General features: G+C 40.3%; 1 pseudogene; it reads left to right on the plus strand.

The window, feature by feature from the left end:
- Positions 1-4,545: 4,545 nt before the first annotated feature.
- LOC138152663 (DNA-directed RNA polymerases I and III subunit RPAC1-like) lies at positions 4,546-10,683 on the plus strand (annotated as a pseudogene).
- The last annotated feature ends 5,178 nt before the right edge of the window (positions 10,684-15,861 follow it).

Consider the following 15,861-nt stretch of genomic DNA (forward strand, 5'->3'; position numbering starts at 1 on the left):
AAGAAGAAGAAGAAGAAGAATTAACCCCAAGTATCAACTTTGTGATAATTTGAGTCCTTTAGCATTTGCAAGAATTCACTGGAGAGGTTCTCCACCTAGAATTGTCATTATTGGATACTCTAGATATCCTCTAGAGAAAAACTAAAATTTTTGTTTTCAAGTGCCTTTAAAATCTTCCCCATCCAAGGGCAATTAAGAAAAGAAAAAAGGAAAGAAAACCAAACTTCCAAAATCATACAGAAGCTGGATCTTTAAAGGGTTTTCCAGAAAACATGGAGTTCTCTGTTCAGTAATTTAAGACCTGGGGTTGACTTTATAAGTTTATAAGTTGTTTTGTGTAATCTGATCTTACTTTACTTTCTGGGGTAATAATCATTAGAAAAGTTAATTGATGTCAACTGGTTGATAGTTTTGGTGACCAATCAGATGGGGTATGTTTGTAAGAGATAGTATTTGAAGGCACAATCCCTTAGTTATCCCGAAAGCAGAGTACTGGAGCCAATTTTAATTAGCTTGCAAGAGTGATTACAAATTAGGGCTTGATTTATTGTTTTGTTGATTGTCTAAAATTAAGAATGTTTTAATGATGTATAATCAATTTTAAAGTGTATGTGCTTACCATCTCACCCCTTTGTGGATGTGATAGGTCCACAGGTGTAGCACATTGCATGTTTCTGACTTTTCTGATATAAAAGGTTTGTACATATTTCTTCCTCCTCCTCTTTTTCTTCCTCCTCTCCCTCCTCCTCCTCCTCTTCTTCCTCTTCTTTCTCCTCCTCCTTTTTCTTTTTCTCCTCTTTTCTTTCTTTGAAAAATGTTTGTTATATAGGATGACTCTTCAGGAAGCTATGGGGAGAGATACTGGGGAAAACCATGATGCTGTAAAAAAAAACCCAAAAGATATTAATAAAAACTTATTTTCAGAAGTATATGTGTACTGTAATTGAAAAGAAAAATTTAAGTATATGTGCATAATTTTTTTCCCACAGATATCCAGTATTCCTCTATAAATATTGCTTGACTCTAGTAGGAGGGCAGTAGAAGGCTAGGGGAATTATCACCACACTGGAGGCCTGGTGACTGTAACCCAATAATAGCAACAACAATAACTGACATTTATGTAGTATTTTAAGTTTTCAAATGCTTTTCTTTTTTTTTTTTGCAGGGGGAAAGGCAGGGCAATTGGGGTTAAGTGATTTGCCCAAGGTCACATGGCTAGTAAGTGTTAAGTGTCTGAGGCCTAATTTGAACTCAGGTCCTCCTGATTCCAGGGCTGGTTCTCTATTCACTGCACCACCTAGCCACCCCAGCAAAATGCTTTTCTACCTCCCTAAGAGCAATAGCTTCTTCCCCTCTGGGAATCTAAGTTGACAGTACAATGTGGGTTGGATAACTGGCCACAACAAAAGCAGCTTGGGGAGGAGAAAAGCGGTAGGTTGAAACAGAGCCATACTCCAGACAGGTTATCAGTAAATAGCCAAGGTAGTGGTTCAAGTCACTGTTCTCCCTTCTACCATGTGGACACATTATCCTATTATGAATTGGAGACCTCTGACTTCTCTTCTTATTCTTGATGACTCATGTGCAAAAGATAGCAGTAGCTCTGGGAAACTGTTCTTTGGGGCTGGAAGGTAGCCTTGGGATGGCCTCTGGGAATGCTTATCTTTTTTCTCCCCACTTAAGGGATAAGTCCCTAAGGAAAATCCCTACTAATTACTACTGAAATGCCTACATAATCACTAGGTCTCAGAAAACCTGGACACTTGAAGAAATCAGGAAGAAAACCATTCTGGGAATTGAGGAGACTATGGCTGTGATGGTATTCCAGCAGAATATAAGCCCCTGGGATTGTTTTTTAGTTTTCTCTGTATCCCCTGAATTTAGCTATATGCCTTGCACAAAAGTAAGAGTTTACTTGTAGTGTAGTATGTGAAGAAAGTGTGTTGTATTGAATTGAATTCTGGTAAGGAAGCCAGTTTGATGTACTGAGAAAGGAAGAAGTTCAGGAGCAGCAGTTTGACTTAGACCTCTGGAGCAGAGCAGGATCTCCATTCTATCATCTAGCCCAGTCTACAAAGAATTAACTAGGACAGACTGAAGGGAAACTATAGTTTGGTCACTCTGAACCAGCAGATCTTCCTAGCTGGTTGATAGAAGCTGAATCTAGAAACATCTACTATTGCACTGACCCAAAACAAGGAACTTGTAGAGTCCATGTCAGGGGGGCAACAATAAGAATTTGTGATTGAAACAACTCTGAGTTCAACCTATCAGATTGGCTAACATGACAAAACAGGAAAATGATAAATGTTGGGGATGATGTTGGGAAATTGGAACACTAACGCATTATTAGTGGAGTTGTGATCCAACCATTCTGGAGAGCAATTTGGAACTGTGCCCAAAGGGATATAAAACTGTTGCATACTCTTTGATTCAGCAATACCACTACTAGGCCTGTATCCAAAAGAGATCATTAAAAAAAGGAAAAAGATCCACATGTACAAAAATAGTTGTAGCAGCTCTTTTTGTGGTGGCAAAGAACTGGAAATTGAGGGAATGCCCATCAAGGGGAGTGGCTGAACAAGTTGTGGCATATGAATGTAATGGAATACAATTGTTCTATAACAAATGGGAAGCAGGCAGATTTCAGAAAAACCTGGAAACCTGAACTTAGCATGAACTTAAGCTGAGTGAAGTGAGCAGAACTAGGAAAACACTGCAAATAGTAAACAGCAATACTGTGCAATGACCAACTTTGTTAGACTTAGCTCTTCTGAGCAATGCAATGGTCTAAGACAATTCCAAAAGACTCATGATTGAAAATACCATCTACATACAGAAAGAGAACTATTGGAATCTGAATGCATATGATTTTCTCTTTTTTGTTGTTTTTTTCTTTCTCATAATTTTTCCCTTCTGTTCTGATTCTTCTTTCACAACATAAGCTAATGTGGAAATATGTTTCATATGAGCGTACATGTATAGTCTATATCAGATTGCCTGCCTTCTTGGGGAAGGAGAAGTGAAGGGAGGTGGGAAAAACTAGAACTCAAAATCTTATAAAAGTAAATGTTAAAAAGTAAAAATTAATTAATTAAAAATAAAATAAATAGGACTTTGCCATGGACTAAATAACTCCAGGAGCAAATCACCAGTCTGACTTTGAGATCCTAAAATGATATAATACTCAGTACCCAAAAAAAGAAGCAACAGGATCAACCTAGGCTTTCCCTCCAGAAAAGTGTGGTAGAGCCCTGCCCTAAGTCCCAACTAAAACCCTATCTCTTACAGGAAACCTTCTCTAACCCCTTTTAATTCCAGTGCTTTCCCTCTTTTAATTATTTTCTGTTTATCTTGCATATAGCTTACTTTGTACATATTTATTTGCATGTTGTCTCCCCATGAGATTATGAGTTCCTTGAAGGCAGGGACTGTCTTTTGCTTCTGTTTGTATCCCCAGTGCTTAGCACATAAGCACATAGTAGGTGCTTATCAAATGTTTATTGATTGAATAAAAGTCTGAAATCAGGAAATAGGGTGGAAGAATGAGTAAGAATCCCGAATTGTTATGGCAACAGGGACTCTTAAGACACAATCCCAGAAGAAGAGGATGACTCTAAAACATCTACAAGAAAATCTTCAAAGAAATACATTGCTTGGGCACAAAGCAACTATAATTTTTGAAAGAGTTTATAAAGCAAGAGTTTTTTGTTTGTTTGGGGATTTTTGAGAGTTAAAATGTTTTTATAAATGAAATAAGAGCACTTGGAAAAACTGGAAAAGAAATAAGATCTATGGAAGAAAGAAGTGGAAAAGGAATTAACAGCTGGGCAGAAGAGGTAAAAATCTTATCGAAGCAACATGCTCCCTGAAAATTAGAATTGACCAAATAGAAACCAATGGCTCCCTGAAACAAGAAATATTAAAACAGTCAAAAGACTGAAAAAAAATAAAAGAAAATGTAAGCTATCTCATAGCAAAAACAACTGACCTAGAAAACAGATTGAGGAAAAAAAAATTAAGAATCATTGGATCATCTAAATACCATAACCAAATAAGAGCCTACACATCATATTTCAAGAAATCATAAAACTGTCCAGATCTATTAGGAACAGGGCAAAAGTAGAAATAGAATGAATTCATTGGTCACTTCCCAAAAGAAACCTCAAAATGAAAAATCTCAGCAACATGGTAGCCAAAATCCTGAGCTTTCAGGTCAGAGGAAAAATAATGCTAGTGAACAGAAAGAAAGAAACTCAAGTAGCAAGAAGTCACAGTCAGGATTGCACCTGATTTAGTAACCACCATCCTAAAGGAGCAGAGAACTTAGAACATGATATTCTAAAAGGCAAAGGATATGAGCTTACAGCCAAGGATAACTTACTTAGCAAAACTAAGCAAAATACTTCAGGGGAAAAATTGGACCTTGAATGAAATAGGGGACTTCTAAGCATTCCTGGTGAAGAGATCAGAACTGTGTAGAAACTTAGAAGTTCAAACATAGGAGTTGGAAGAAACATACAACTAGAGTCACATGGTGCTAAGATGGCGGCCTCGAGAGTGGTGGAGGAGCTGTGGAGCCACGTGGGGCTTGGGGAGTTCGGGGTCCAAAATGGTCATACCATGGACTTTCCAGGAAATTACTGCGGTGATGCTTAGGACCAGAGCTGCTTTGAGAAGGAATCCCACGTGAATGTGGCGCACATGGATGAAAGCTTTTTGGAATTTGATATGGTTGGGACTGATGCTGCCATTGCCAATGCTTTTCGGAGGATCTTATTAGCTGAGGTTCCAACTATGGCTGTGGAAAAAGTCTTTGTGTACAACAACACATCCATTGTTCAGGATGAGATACTGGTCCATCGTTTGGACTTATTCCCATTCGTGCTGATCCTCAGCTTTTTGAGTACCGGAACCAAGGTGATGAAGATGGTACTGAGATAGACACTGCAATTTCAGCTGAAGGTCAAGTGTACCTCAAGGTGCCAAAGACTTCTCTGATCCCAATGAACTTTATTTCAATCACAAAGTATACACAAAACACATGACATGGATACCCCTGGGAAACCAAGCTGATTTTTTTCCCAGAAAGCACTATTTGTCCTGTGCATGATGACTTCCTTATAGCTCAGCTGCCAAGAGCTTGACCTACTCATGGATTGCCAAAGGCATTGGCAAACACCATGCAAAATTTTCTCCTGTAGCCACTGTGATTCAGCAATGAAATATTCACAATGCCTATGGAAATTAGAGATATGCTGATGTAATTATCCACCACAAAATATATCAGGTTTGCTATATGGGGGAATAAGCTAGAAAATTTATTAAAATACCAAAAGACTGAGTCCCCAAACCAGAAAGTGAAAGCCATCAGAGTAGTTATGAAATTGGCACAGGTAGATAAAGTAGAAAGCACCCACATTCTCAAGCCCTTAAAAGAGAACAGGCTACTTCAGGCAAAAGTCCTCCTCTCCCCACTCACAGCAACCACCCCGCGTCCAGGAAGCGTGCTCCCAGCAGCTTCGGCCCCTGGCAGTCCTCAGCAGGAGTCCTTAGCAGAAATTCTGGCTGACTCAAAAAGGGCTTTGCGCTGCTGCTGCCACTGCCTGTGCTGCGGCTGCCGCCGTCGCCACCACTGCTAGCCACCACAGGAACTCTAGCTTGGCTTCTGCTTCCTCTTGCTCCGCCCCTTCCTGAAACATCAGCAAGTCCAATGGGGCATGCAAGATCTTTAAATCCCATAACCCTTACATTCGGCCCCAAGATTTTTCATGAACCTTACTTGGCAAAAATACATTATGAATAACTGGTGTCAACAAAATTTCACAACAATATAACAAGAATAGCACACAACAAACACAGAAAACCATATTTTAGGGTGGGGCTTCAGCACAAGCTCCCCATCATTTCCCCCCACCCTGAACAAATGGGGCCCCAAAATCTTGTGGTAAGGGGTGAAGGTCTCTTCTTCCATGGCTACTTGCTGCTGAAATCGGATGTAGAGCTGTCACTGTCCTAAGGGGTCCCATTTGAGAGGTCAGTTCTTAATATGCTTGATGCCAGGTCCAAGGGTGACACATCACAGTTGCAGACAGGGGGTGACATCCAGCTTAAGCTATCAGGCATCTACAGGTGGAGGGTACCAAGCCTGCGGAAACAAATCTAGCAAACAAGGTGAACAGACAAAAAATCAAGAAGCAAAGAGACAATAACCAGACTATTGTAGCCTCACTCACGGTAGAATAAATGACTTAAGGGTACAATTTTGTAATCATCTTCTCCAGAATAAACAATAGTTACAGTGTTATCCCTCCCATGTGCTATAATCTCTGCAGCCTTTGGAACATCATCTGGCTTCTGTTTTACCCATACTTTAGCTCCTGATTTTATTCTATCAGTAGAACCAAATCCTTCAGTTCCTCTGACAGTTATTTTGGGAGGAGGGTCAGTTTTTACAAGTGGCATTGTTTTACAAGGAACGATAATCACTTGAACTATCCTATCATTTTTGTGAATCTGTATGGGCCCTTCACCTAAATTCTGGAATGTTACAACAATTTCTCCTTGATAATTAGAATCTATTACTCCAGCCAATACATGTATTCCTTGAGCTGCTAATCCTGATTTGGGCAAAATCTGTCCAAAGTGATTTTTAGGGATTCTTATGCATATCCCAGTGGAGATTTTTCTTATTTCTTTTCTGTCCAACCAAAAGTCCTCTAAACAATGTAAATCATACCCCACTGAACCAGGTGTTCCTGGGTACGGTGCTGGGACATCTGGCCTCGAGGTCCAATACTCAATATTTGGGATCTTATGTGTTTATTGTTTTCTAATTTGCAGATTGGGGGTCATCATTCTGGCTAGAGGTGTACTTCCTCCCAATCAAATTACGTAAAGCCATGAACAAATTATCCTTCCAATGTTGATATGAATTATTGGAACTTAACTTCCTCAACTGTTCTTTCAGTAATACATGCATTCTTTCAATTAATCCAGATGCTTCTGGATAATATGGAATATGATATATCCATTCTATATTGTTTAGTATACAATACTTCTTCATTTCATTGCCTTTGAAATGTGACCCATTGTCACTTTAAAACTGCATCGGGGTTCCATAATATAGACTTATGAGATCTAGAGTTTTACAAGTGTTTTTCTGGGTTGCATTCTTATAAGGACAAGCCAATAGTACACCTGAATAGGTGTCAACACAAGTACATATAAATCTGCATCCTTTATCCAGTGGTAGTGGACCAATATAATCTATTTGCCAGATTTGGGCCAGACTTTTCCTCTTGCTATCTCTCCAGTTACTACCCAAGGAACAGTTCGCTCCTTTTCCAATTGACATATATGACATTCTTCTGCTATCTGTTTTAACAGTGAATGAGAGATACTAATACCTCGATCTTGTGCCCACTGGTGTGTGGCCTGGACCCCCAAATGGCCTGCTGTTTGGTGGACCCATTTTGTTAATACCGGGTCATCAGTTGTTGTCAAAGTAGGGACAATATGTTCAGTAGCGATCTTTGCCAGTCGATCAGCATGGGCATTGTATTCACGTTCTGGTGTGGTGAGGGCCACATGAGCATCTACATGAAAAACTGACAATTCAGTGACCAAAGACATGTTTCAGATATCTTCCCATAATTCTTTGCCCCAGACTTGTTTGCCACGAATTTCCCAATTTTCATTTTTCCACATTGGCATCCATGTAGCTAACCCATTAGCTACCGCCCATGAATCAGTGAATACATGACACTGTCCTCCTTGTTCTATTTTGATGGCTTGATATACTGCCACAAGTTCAGCATATTGGCTACTTGCACCTATCCCAGTACTTTCCAAAGTCCTTCTAGTACATGGGTTATAGGCCACTGCTTTCCAATGTCTTTTTTTGCCCCAAATATTTTGCTGTCCCATCAGTAAACCATGCATGTCTCTTTTGTTCCTCAGTTAATACATAATATCCCTCATTCCATTTTACAGTGGACTATACCAACTTGCATTGGCTCAGAGGGTGTGTCATTCCTCTCAATTTCTATGTTTGCTACAGATTCATGTAGAGCAGAGACTCCGCTTTTGCCTGTTTTCGCTCTATTTTGAATATACCACTTCCATTTGATTATACTAGCCTCTTGGGCATGTCCAATTCTGTGAGACGCTGGGGTTCTCATTACCCAGGTCATAATTGGGATTCCAGGTCTTAATATCACTTCATGGCCCAGAGTCAGTTTTTCAGTCTCCACCAAAGCCAAATTCAGTAGCTTTAATTCATCTAACTGTTCAGCCACAATCCTGTGACAAATAGTGGGGCTATGTATGTACCCTTGTGGCAAGTGGATGGAAAAATATTGTCTACCCTGCCAAGTGAAAGCGAATTGGTCCCATTGTTTAGGGTCTATTCGGATGGTGAAGAAGGCATTTGCCAAGTCAATAACTGCATACCAAGTCTCATTATATGTCTGGATCCTTTCTATTAAGGTGATGGTATCTGGAACAGCAGCATACAAAGAAGGAGTCACCTTATTCAACTGTCTATAATCCACAGTCATTCTCCATGTCCCATCTTCTCTCTCGAGGCAATTTGTCTTGTCCCCATTCCCCTAAATCACTTAATTGTGAAATCTTATCCAGCACCTCTGAAAGAGGGTGCCCTATTTCTCCAATTAATAGAGTCAGAATTAGGTGTTTATATGCAGGAGGAGCCATCTTCACTATGATGTTTCTATGAAGAACTCCTAGGGGGGTATAATAATATGCATTTGCATCTCCAATCATGATAGCAGTTTTCATTACCTCCTCCTTTAGCTTTCTCATACAGTCTCTAAGTAAGTACCAGGGTCTGTCTCCCCTAGGCCACATAGATTCAGTAGGATATTGCTTTTTGCATCCTTCTGCAGCTAAGGCTAGCAGATTAGTTTTGTTGTTACCTCCTTGTATATGGTGATCCCTAAAAGCTTGGTGTACAAAAGGATTCTGACTGATACTTATGAATTTTAAACAGTCCTCATTGTCCAGTGTTATTCCTCTGGTGCCTTCATCAGTGATTCTTACTATCCAAGACACTAAAGACTCCCCCATTCTTTGGGTGAATCTACTCAATATATCAGTGATCTCCTTTTGAGTGAAATCCTCAATTATCTCCCTGGACTCTGTTTTGCCCCAGTGGTTCTCCTGTCTTCTTCTTTATATGGGGAGAGCTTCTACATTAGAAGACTCCTCATCTAACCTTGCTCCATTCTCCTCACACACATTCTCCTGGAAGCTGTCAGGGCAACTCTTCCCAGCCTGTACAAAACCTACATGCACATTCCTTCGGCTAGTTTTTTGCTTCCTTTTAGCTACGTGAACAGTAGCTTATTCCTGGACCTCATGAGTCCCTCTAGTCTGCTCTTCTGAATGCTGTGACACAGAAGAATCCTCAGGCAAACTAGCTGACTCCCTAGCCATCCAAGCTCTTTCCTCCAGCAGCTTATCCCTACTTTTACACATAAGGCGATAACTTGTTAGCAGCACCCAGCCTCTCCTGCACACTCCTGCCAGTTCTTTGCCTGGTTCTATGGGTATTCCTTGCAAACATCTTCCCAAATCTCCAGGTTCTCCCTCTTTTAGCCTTGGTTCCCAGTTTTCACAGGTCCCTGTGCTTTTGGCCTATTCTCTGGCTAGAGAGGAATAAGGCAAATCCTCCCATCCTGGAATAGCCATTTCTCCCTCTAAAGCCCCACTGCTTCCAAATAGACGCCTGACATTTTGTGATCCCATTCTCGTCGCCAAATGTATCAGCAATGCTATATTCACAATGCCTGTGGAAATTACAGATATGCTGATGTAATTATCCACCACAAAATATATCAGGCTTGCTATATGGGGGAATAAGCTAGAAAATTTATTAAAATACCAAAAGACTGAGTCCCCAAACCAGAAAGTGAAAGCCATCAGAGTAGTTATGAAATTGGCACAGGTAGATAAAGTAGAAAGCACCCACATTCTGAAGCCTTTAAAACAGAACAGGCTACCTCAGGCAAAGGTCCTCCTCTCCCCACTCACAGCAACCACCCAGCATCCAGGAAGCATGCTCCCAGCAGCTCCGGCCCCTGGCAGTCCTAAGCAGGAGTCCTTAGCAGAAATTCTGGCTGAGTCAAAAAGGGCTTTGCACTGACGCTGCCACTGCCTCTGCTGCTGCTGCCACTGTTGCCGCCACTGCTAGCCACCACAGGAACTCTAGCTTGGCTTCTGCTTCCTCTTGCTCCGCCCCTTCCTACTACGTCAGCAAGTCCAATGGGGCATGCAAGATCTTTAAATCCCATAACCCTTACACACTGCCAGTTACAGATTGTTGCCAGATATCACTCTACTCCAGCCAGTAGAGGGAGAAGCAGCTGAGGAGCTGAGTTGATGCTTTTCACCTGGTATTATTCAGGTGCAAGATGTCAAAGGGAAAAAAGTAGCCACAGTTGCCAACCCCCATCTGGATACCTTCAATGGAGAGATCTTTTGGCATGAAAACCTTAAGAAGTTGGTGCGGCTGACCCAAGTATGGGATCTCTATATATTTTCAGTGGAATCAACGGGTGTCTTGCCCCCCTGAAGTTCTGGTGAGTGAAGCCATCAAAGTTCTAATAGAAAAAATGTTGGTGCTTCATGGATAAATTGGATTCAGTTCAGATGGATTGAATTATCTTGCACCGGCTTAGTGGGAGACAACACCTAGATGGTAAGATAGTTCCCTTTGTGGGGATACTCCACACTACCTAAAAGACTCCTAAGAGAACCTCAGTGGGTGTGGGATTGGGGTCTTATTGATGATACCTCCTCCCTGAGACATTCCTGGTTGCTCTTTTGCAGCTTCAGGTATGTAACGAAAAGATGTGGCATACCATTTGCAACAGTATCTGGTTTATAGAGTGTGTTTCCCAAGTCAGGGGGAAAGGGGAAGAAAAAAGCTCAATTAGAGGGAGGACAACAACATAAAGAACAGCCTTGAGGTGACATGTGTAGTAGCATATACTATGAGAAAGGCAGTTTGTATATTATACTTGTGTATCAAACTCAGATTTTTTACTGACATGCAGAAATGTGCCTCAGAGTTGTTTCTTTGTAGAAGGCTCTAGAAACAATAAAAAAAAACTAGCATAAAAAAACCATACAACTAGTTAGTGACAATGCAAGGAGTAGAATACAGATCTTCCATATGAACAGAGGAGAGACATTGACTACTCTCTACCACTCCCCATATACGACCATCTGTCAAGGATGATCTGAGGGCCATCCTGTTTGAAAACAAGGATATTCAGAGTTAGACGGGATTTCACTGGTTATCTACAGACCTTGGGGGAGCTATGACATTCTGCATGAAACAGTTAAGCAACCTGGAGAGAAAATCCATTTGGTTGAGGATCAACTAATACATCTGGGGCAGTCGATGTCAAAAAAAAAAAAAAACAGACAAAAAACTCTAGCTATAGCAATATTCTTCTCCCCACCACTAAATCTTCCTTGATTTATTGGCTAAACTGAGCTACTAATAATTCCTTTCTCACCTCCTTTGAGCTGAGTTAAATTTCTCTTCCTAGAATTGAGTGCTGAATGATGACATCTTCCAAAACAAGAATATCCTCAGTGAATGTTAGACTACTTGGTGATGTTCAGAGCTTAGGCCACAGTGTCTTTTTCCTATCTTGACAAATGGAAAACAGTATAGTTAGGGGATTATCAATCTGGAATCAAGATACCTGAATTCTTGGTTTAGCTCCTCTCATACTTCTCCAGACCAAGGTGATCCATTTCAATGTAGATCATGCTACTTTCCTATAAATTGTTATCAGATAATAGGAATGACAAGAATGAGACAGGTAGAGTGGATGTAGGGTTAGAGTCAGGGTAGGAGAAGTAAGATTGGAGTAATCCCCAGCTAAAACACAACCTTGATTTCATTTTCCCATATACAGTAAGTTCTGCTATAATGCATGTTTCAAAATTGTGAATTTGCTTGAATGTGATTGATGTATTTGCTTTTATGCAATCAAGAAATGGTAAGAATGCAGAAAACTACTACATTAATAACTCACAAACTGCAAACTCTTCTGATACCCAATTCCACAAGTACACTTAAGGTCTTTGTCAAGGGAAAGTGTTATATTTATTTCATTTTCTGGTAAATAGGAACTATATGTGAGCAGAGAAGGGCTGGTCCCAATCACCCCTACCCCATTCCACCAAGGCCTCCTGTCCAAGGCCTGGAATTGCAGCCTGCCTAACTTGTTAGTGCAGTCCAAGTCCACTGATTTGACTACTATTCATTGTAGTATTTATGTTTTTCTTAACCATTTAGCATGTATAAACCTATGCTATTGTTTTTTATTAGGTTCTTATCTCTTTTTTAATGTCACTGACAAAGTATTTGAAGATTGTACCCCTGACTTCACGTTCTCCATAAGCTTTTCATTGCACAATTTTGCTTAGCACATTCCTTTTTGGGGGAACGGCAGAGCTGCCTGGATGTATAGAAGGATCATTCTCTTCCTCTTCTTGACTTCACATGGGATAGTACACACACAAAGAGATGATCTAAGTCCTAGTACTGGTTCTGTCACTACCTAGTTATGTGACCTTGGGCAAATCATTTCATCTTAATTTTACCATCTCCAAAATAAGTATTTTGGACATGTAGCATAGGCTACAATCCAACCATCCGCCACAAACAAGATGACTTCCACGATCCCTTCAGCTTTAAAAGTCTACGATCTTGTGCTTTTATGATTGTCTAGAACACTCTTTCAGAAGTCTAGCCCTCATTCTTCCCTTCGTACTTTCTTCCTTCTTGCAACAGGGTCTTCTAAGGAGTATATCCACTTTTCATAAATTGGTGTGGGAGGGGGCCAGGGAGGGTTGTGGGATGTCAGGAGAGGAGGAAGGGAATAAAGGAAAAGGAGAAGGTATCACACAAAGGAAGGGCCCTAGGATTCTGAAACTCTTAATGATACTCCTCGATGGCACCTCACTTATCTTTACTATCCAAACACTTTGAAGATACAATCTATATCTGGGTGACACAACAGGTTGGGGGAAGGGGATGGCGTTGAAAGGTCAGACACTGTGAAACTTAGACACCTAAAAGGACCATGTATTCTGCAACCTGACTTAGAGAAATCATTAGGAATACCTTCCTTTCATTCTAATTTTGTAACAGATCAAACTAAAAAATCTGAACATGAAAAAGCATTAAACTATCTAATTAAGATAGAGTCTTCTACCATGCATTTCCATTGAAATTTTCTTAAAATGTGGTTGTTCCATGGAGTGCTATGTTGATTCCTGATGGTGGATATCTCAGTTCTTTTTCTTCAGTCTTTTGGCTTTGTTCTAATATTTCTTGTTACCTCATTAAATCATTAAGATCATTTTTTCCCTATCTTAAGATATCCTCTACTTAAGTAAGGCTATCTTCTGATTTTATTTTGAATCCTTTGTTTCAGTCTTTTTCATTTCTTCCATTCACTGTAGGAGCACTTATGTTCACTTAGTTCATTCTTTTTTTTCTGAGATTATACTCCTGATTTTTTTGTAGTTGTTTCCTTCCTCTGGGATTTTATTTTGGTATTCTTACTTCTTTTTTGCAGGGGGGAAGGCAGGGCAATTGGGGATAAGTGACTTGCCCAAGGTCACATGGCTAGTAAGTGTTAAGTGTCTGAGGCTGGATCTGAACTTAGGTCATCCTGACTCCAGGGCTGGTGCTCTATTCACTGTGCCACCTAGCTGCCCCAATATTGGTATTCTTATAATGTATAATAGATCATGGTAGTTGGAGTTTTCTGCTTTTTTATCATGTTTTCAGCTTCAGTTGTTGTATAATAAGTTTATGTTAAGGCCAGAATGTACTTCTTCCCACACTCTTATGTGGACTAGTTATAACCAGGTCCCATCTCCTACTGCAGTCCTAGAATAGTCCTAGAATGCTATATGGGAGATCCTGACCCTACTGCAGACAGATTCTGCCTTGCCTTAGTCCTAGATGGCATGACTGAGTTTCTATCCTACTTCCCCAATTTTAGTTCCTGGGCTGAGGGCTGCTTAGCTCCAGGTCCTGCCTTCTTTCACAGGTCCTGCCTTCTTTCACAACCCTAACCTGGAACCAAAGTCCTGACCTGAGACAAGGAACTAGATCTGTTGGGACCAAGCCCTAACCCACTGCCACATGCTACAGCCCCTGTATCTCTTGAAGCATCTTTACCTTCATCACACTGACCTTGTCCACTACTTTATGCAGCCATTTCAGGTTAAGCCTGTAGAGCAGGACCAACCTCAGAAATGGGCTTCAGGACCATTTCCTGGGTACTAACAAGACTCTGCCTCTGTAGGTCTAGGCCTAGGTCTAGTTTCCTTGAACCTCTCAGACAGCCTTAACCCAATCCCTGGAGTGGATTACCATTTGCTTACACAGTCTTTTGTGGCGTACAAGAAACTGTGGTGTTTCCTTTTGGTTCTTTTGTTTCACATGGTGTTCTTCACATTAGGCAATGTTTTTCAGGGGAGCTGAGTGTAGTCATACTCTTCCATATCCTTCCAAGAGCATAGGAGCTGGCAGTCCTGCTATGCTTATTTTTAAACTAGATGTAAATTAACCAATACAAAAAAGGGGGAGTGGGAGAAGGAAAGGAAATATCCTTGGTCTCTAAGAAAATTATTGAAAATAAGGGAAGAAAAGACCATTGGGAAATATTAAAATATTCAAATGAATGAACCATAATTATGGCACCAGAAGAGACTCAGTCTAGTAGTTCAACCCCCCCCCATTTAAAAAATAAGGAAATTGTGGCCACAAAAGATCAAATGATTTATTCAAGGTTAAATAATTAGTAAGCATAAGAAACAGGATGTGAACCATGATCCTCTGACTCCTGAGCCTCTGCTTTTTTAAAATTACTATGCAGCATCTTGAAGAATAGGAAAAAATAGAAAACGGAGTAATCCTAGGAGAAAGAGCAGAGTGGGGGTGGGGGAGAACAGGGATTCTATTTTCTGTACCTAGAATTCCCTCCTATTCTATCCCTCTCTAATCCTTCCCCTCCACTATCTCTGCCTATTGATATTCCATCATCCTTCAAATGATACTATGAAGCTTTCTCTGATTTCCCTGCTCAGAAATAATAGATTCATAGAATGATAAGTAGGACTTTAGAGATCATGTAATTGAAATACTCTTTTTTCTTTACAAATAAGGAAACTAAGACCTAAAGAGGCAAAATGATTTATCTAAGGTCAGACAGTGATCTTTTACTTCTCAGAAGTGAAACAGCATTTTATTTGTACTTTTTGTGAATTTCTCATGTTCTGTTTTGTATGATAATAATTTGTGTCTTATTTCTCTTGCTAGGTTAAGCTCCGGAGGAAAAACATGGGCTTTTACTTGTCTTTACATCTTCCTCAGCACTTAGTACAGTGTTCTGTTATCTATTAAACACTTAAACTTTTGTTGAATGAGTGAATTAGGATATGATAGAGATAGTTGGAGAATGGGAAGGAATAGGGAGGCCCAAGGCAGGGAGTGAGAGGGATGGGATGTTAAGATTGGAAAGCATTGCCTGATGGAATCCAAAGTGAAAAGCAAGAATTCCTACCCTCAATCCTTCCATTCCTCCTGTCTCCTCCCCATTCTCTTCCCAATCTTTTTAATTCATCTGACTCATCTGTGTGTTCTAAGATTTTCAGATGCTCCTTTTCTTCTCTCACTTTTAATTTTTTTCTCAGAGACCATGGTTAGAAAATATGTTGGAAATTTCAGATACATAGCACACAACAGGTACTCCTCCAAACAAAGAGAGTTTAGACAAGTCTGGCTAAAGTCATACAACA

Source organism: Petaurus breviceps, unplaced genomic scaffold, assembly GCF_028583685.1.
Source record: "Petaurus breviceps papuanus isolate PSGF00001 unplaced genomic scaffold, PetGlider_PUasm1.0 90925, whole genome shotgun sequence".
NCBI lineage: Eukaryota > Metazoa > Chordata > Mammalia > Diprotodontia > Petauridae > Petaurus > Petaurus breviceps.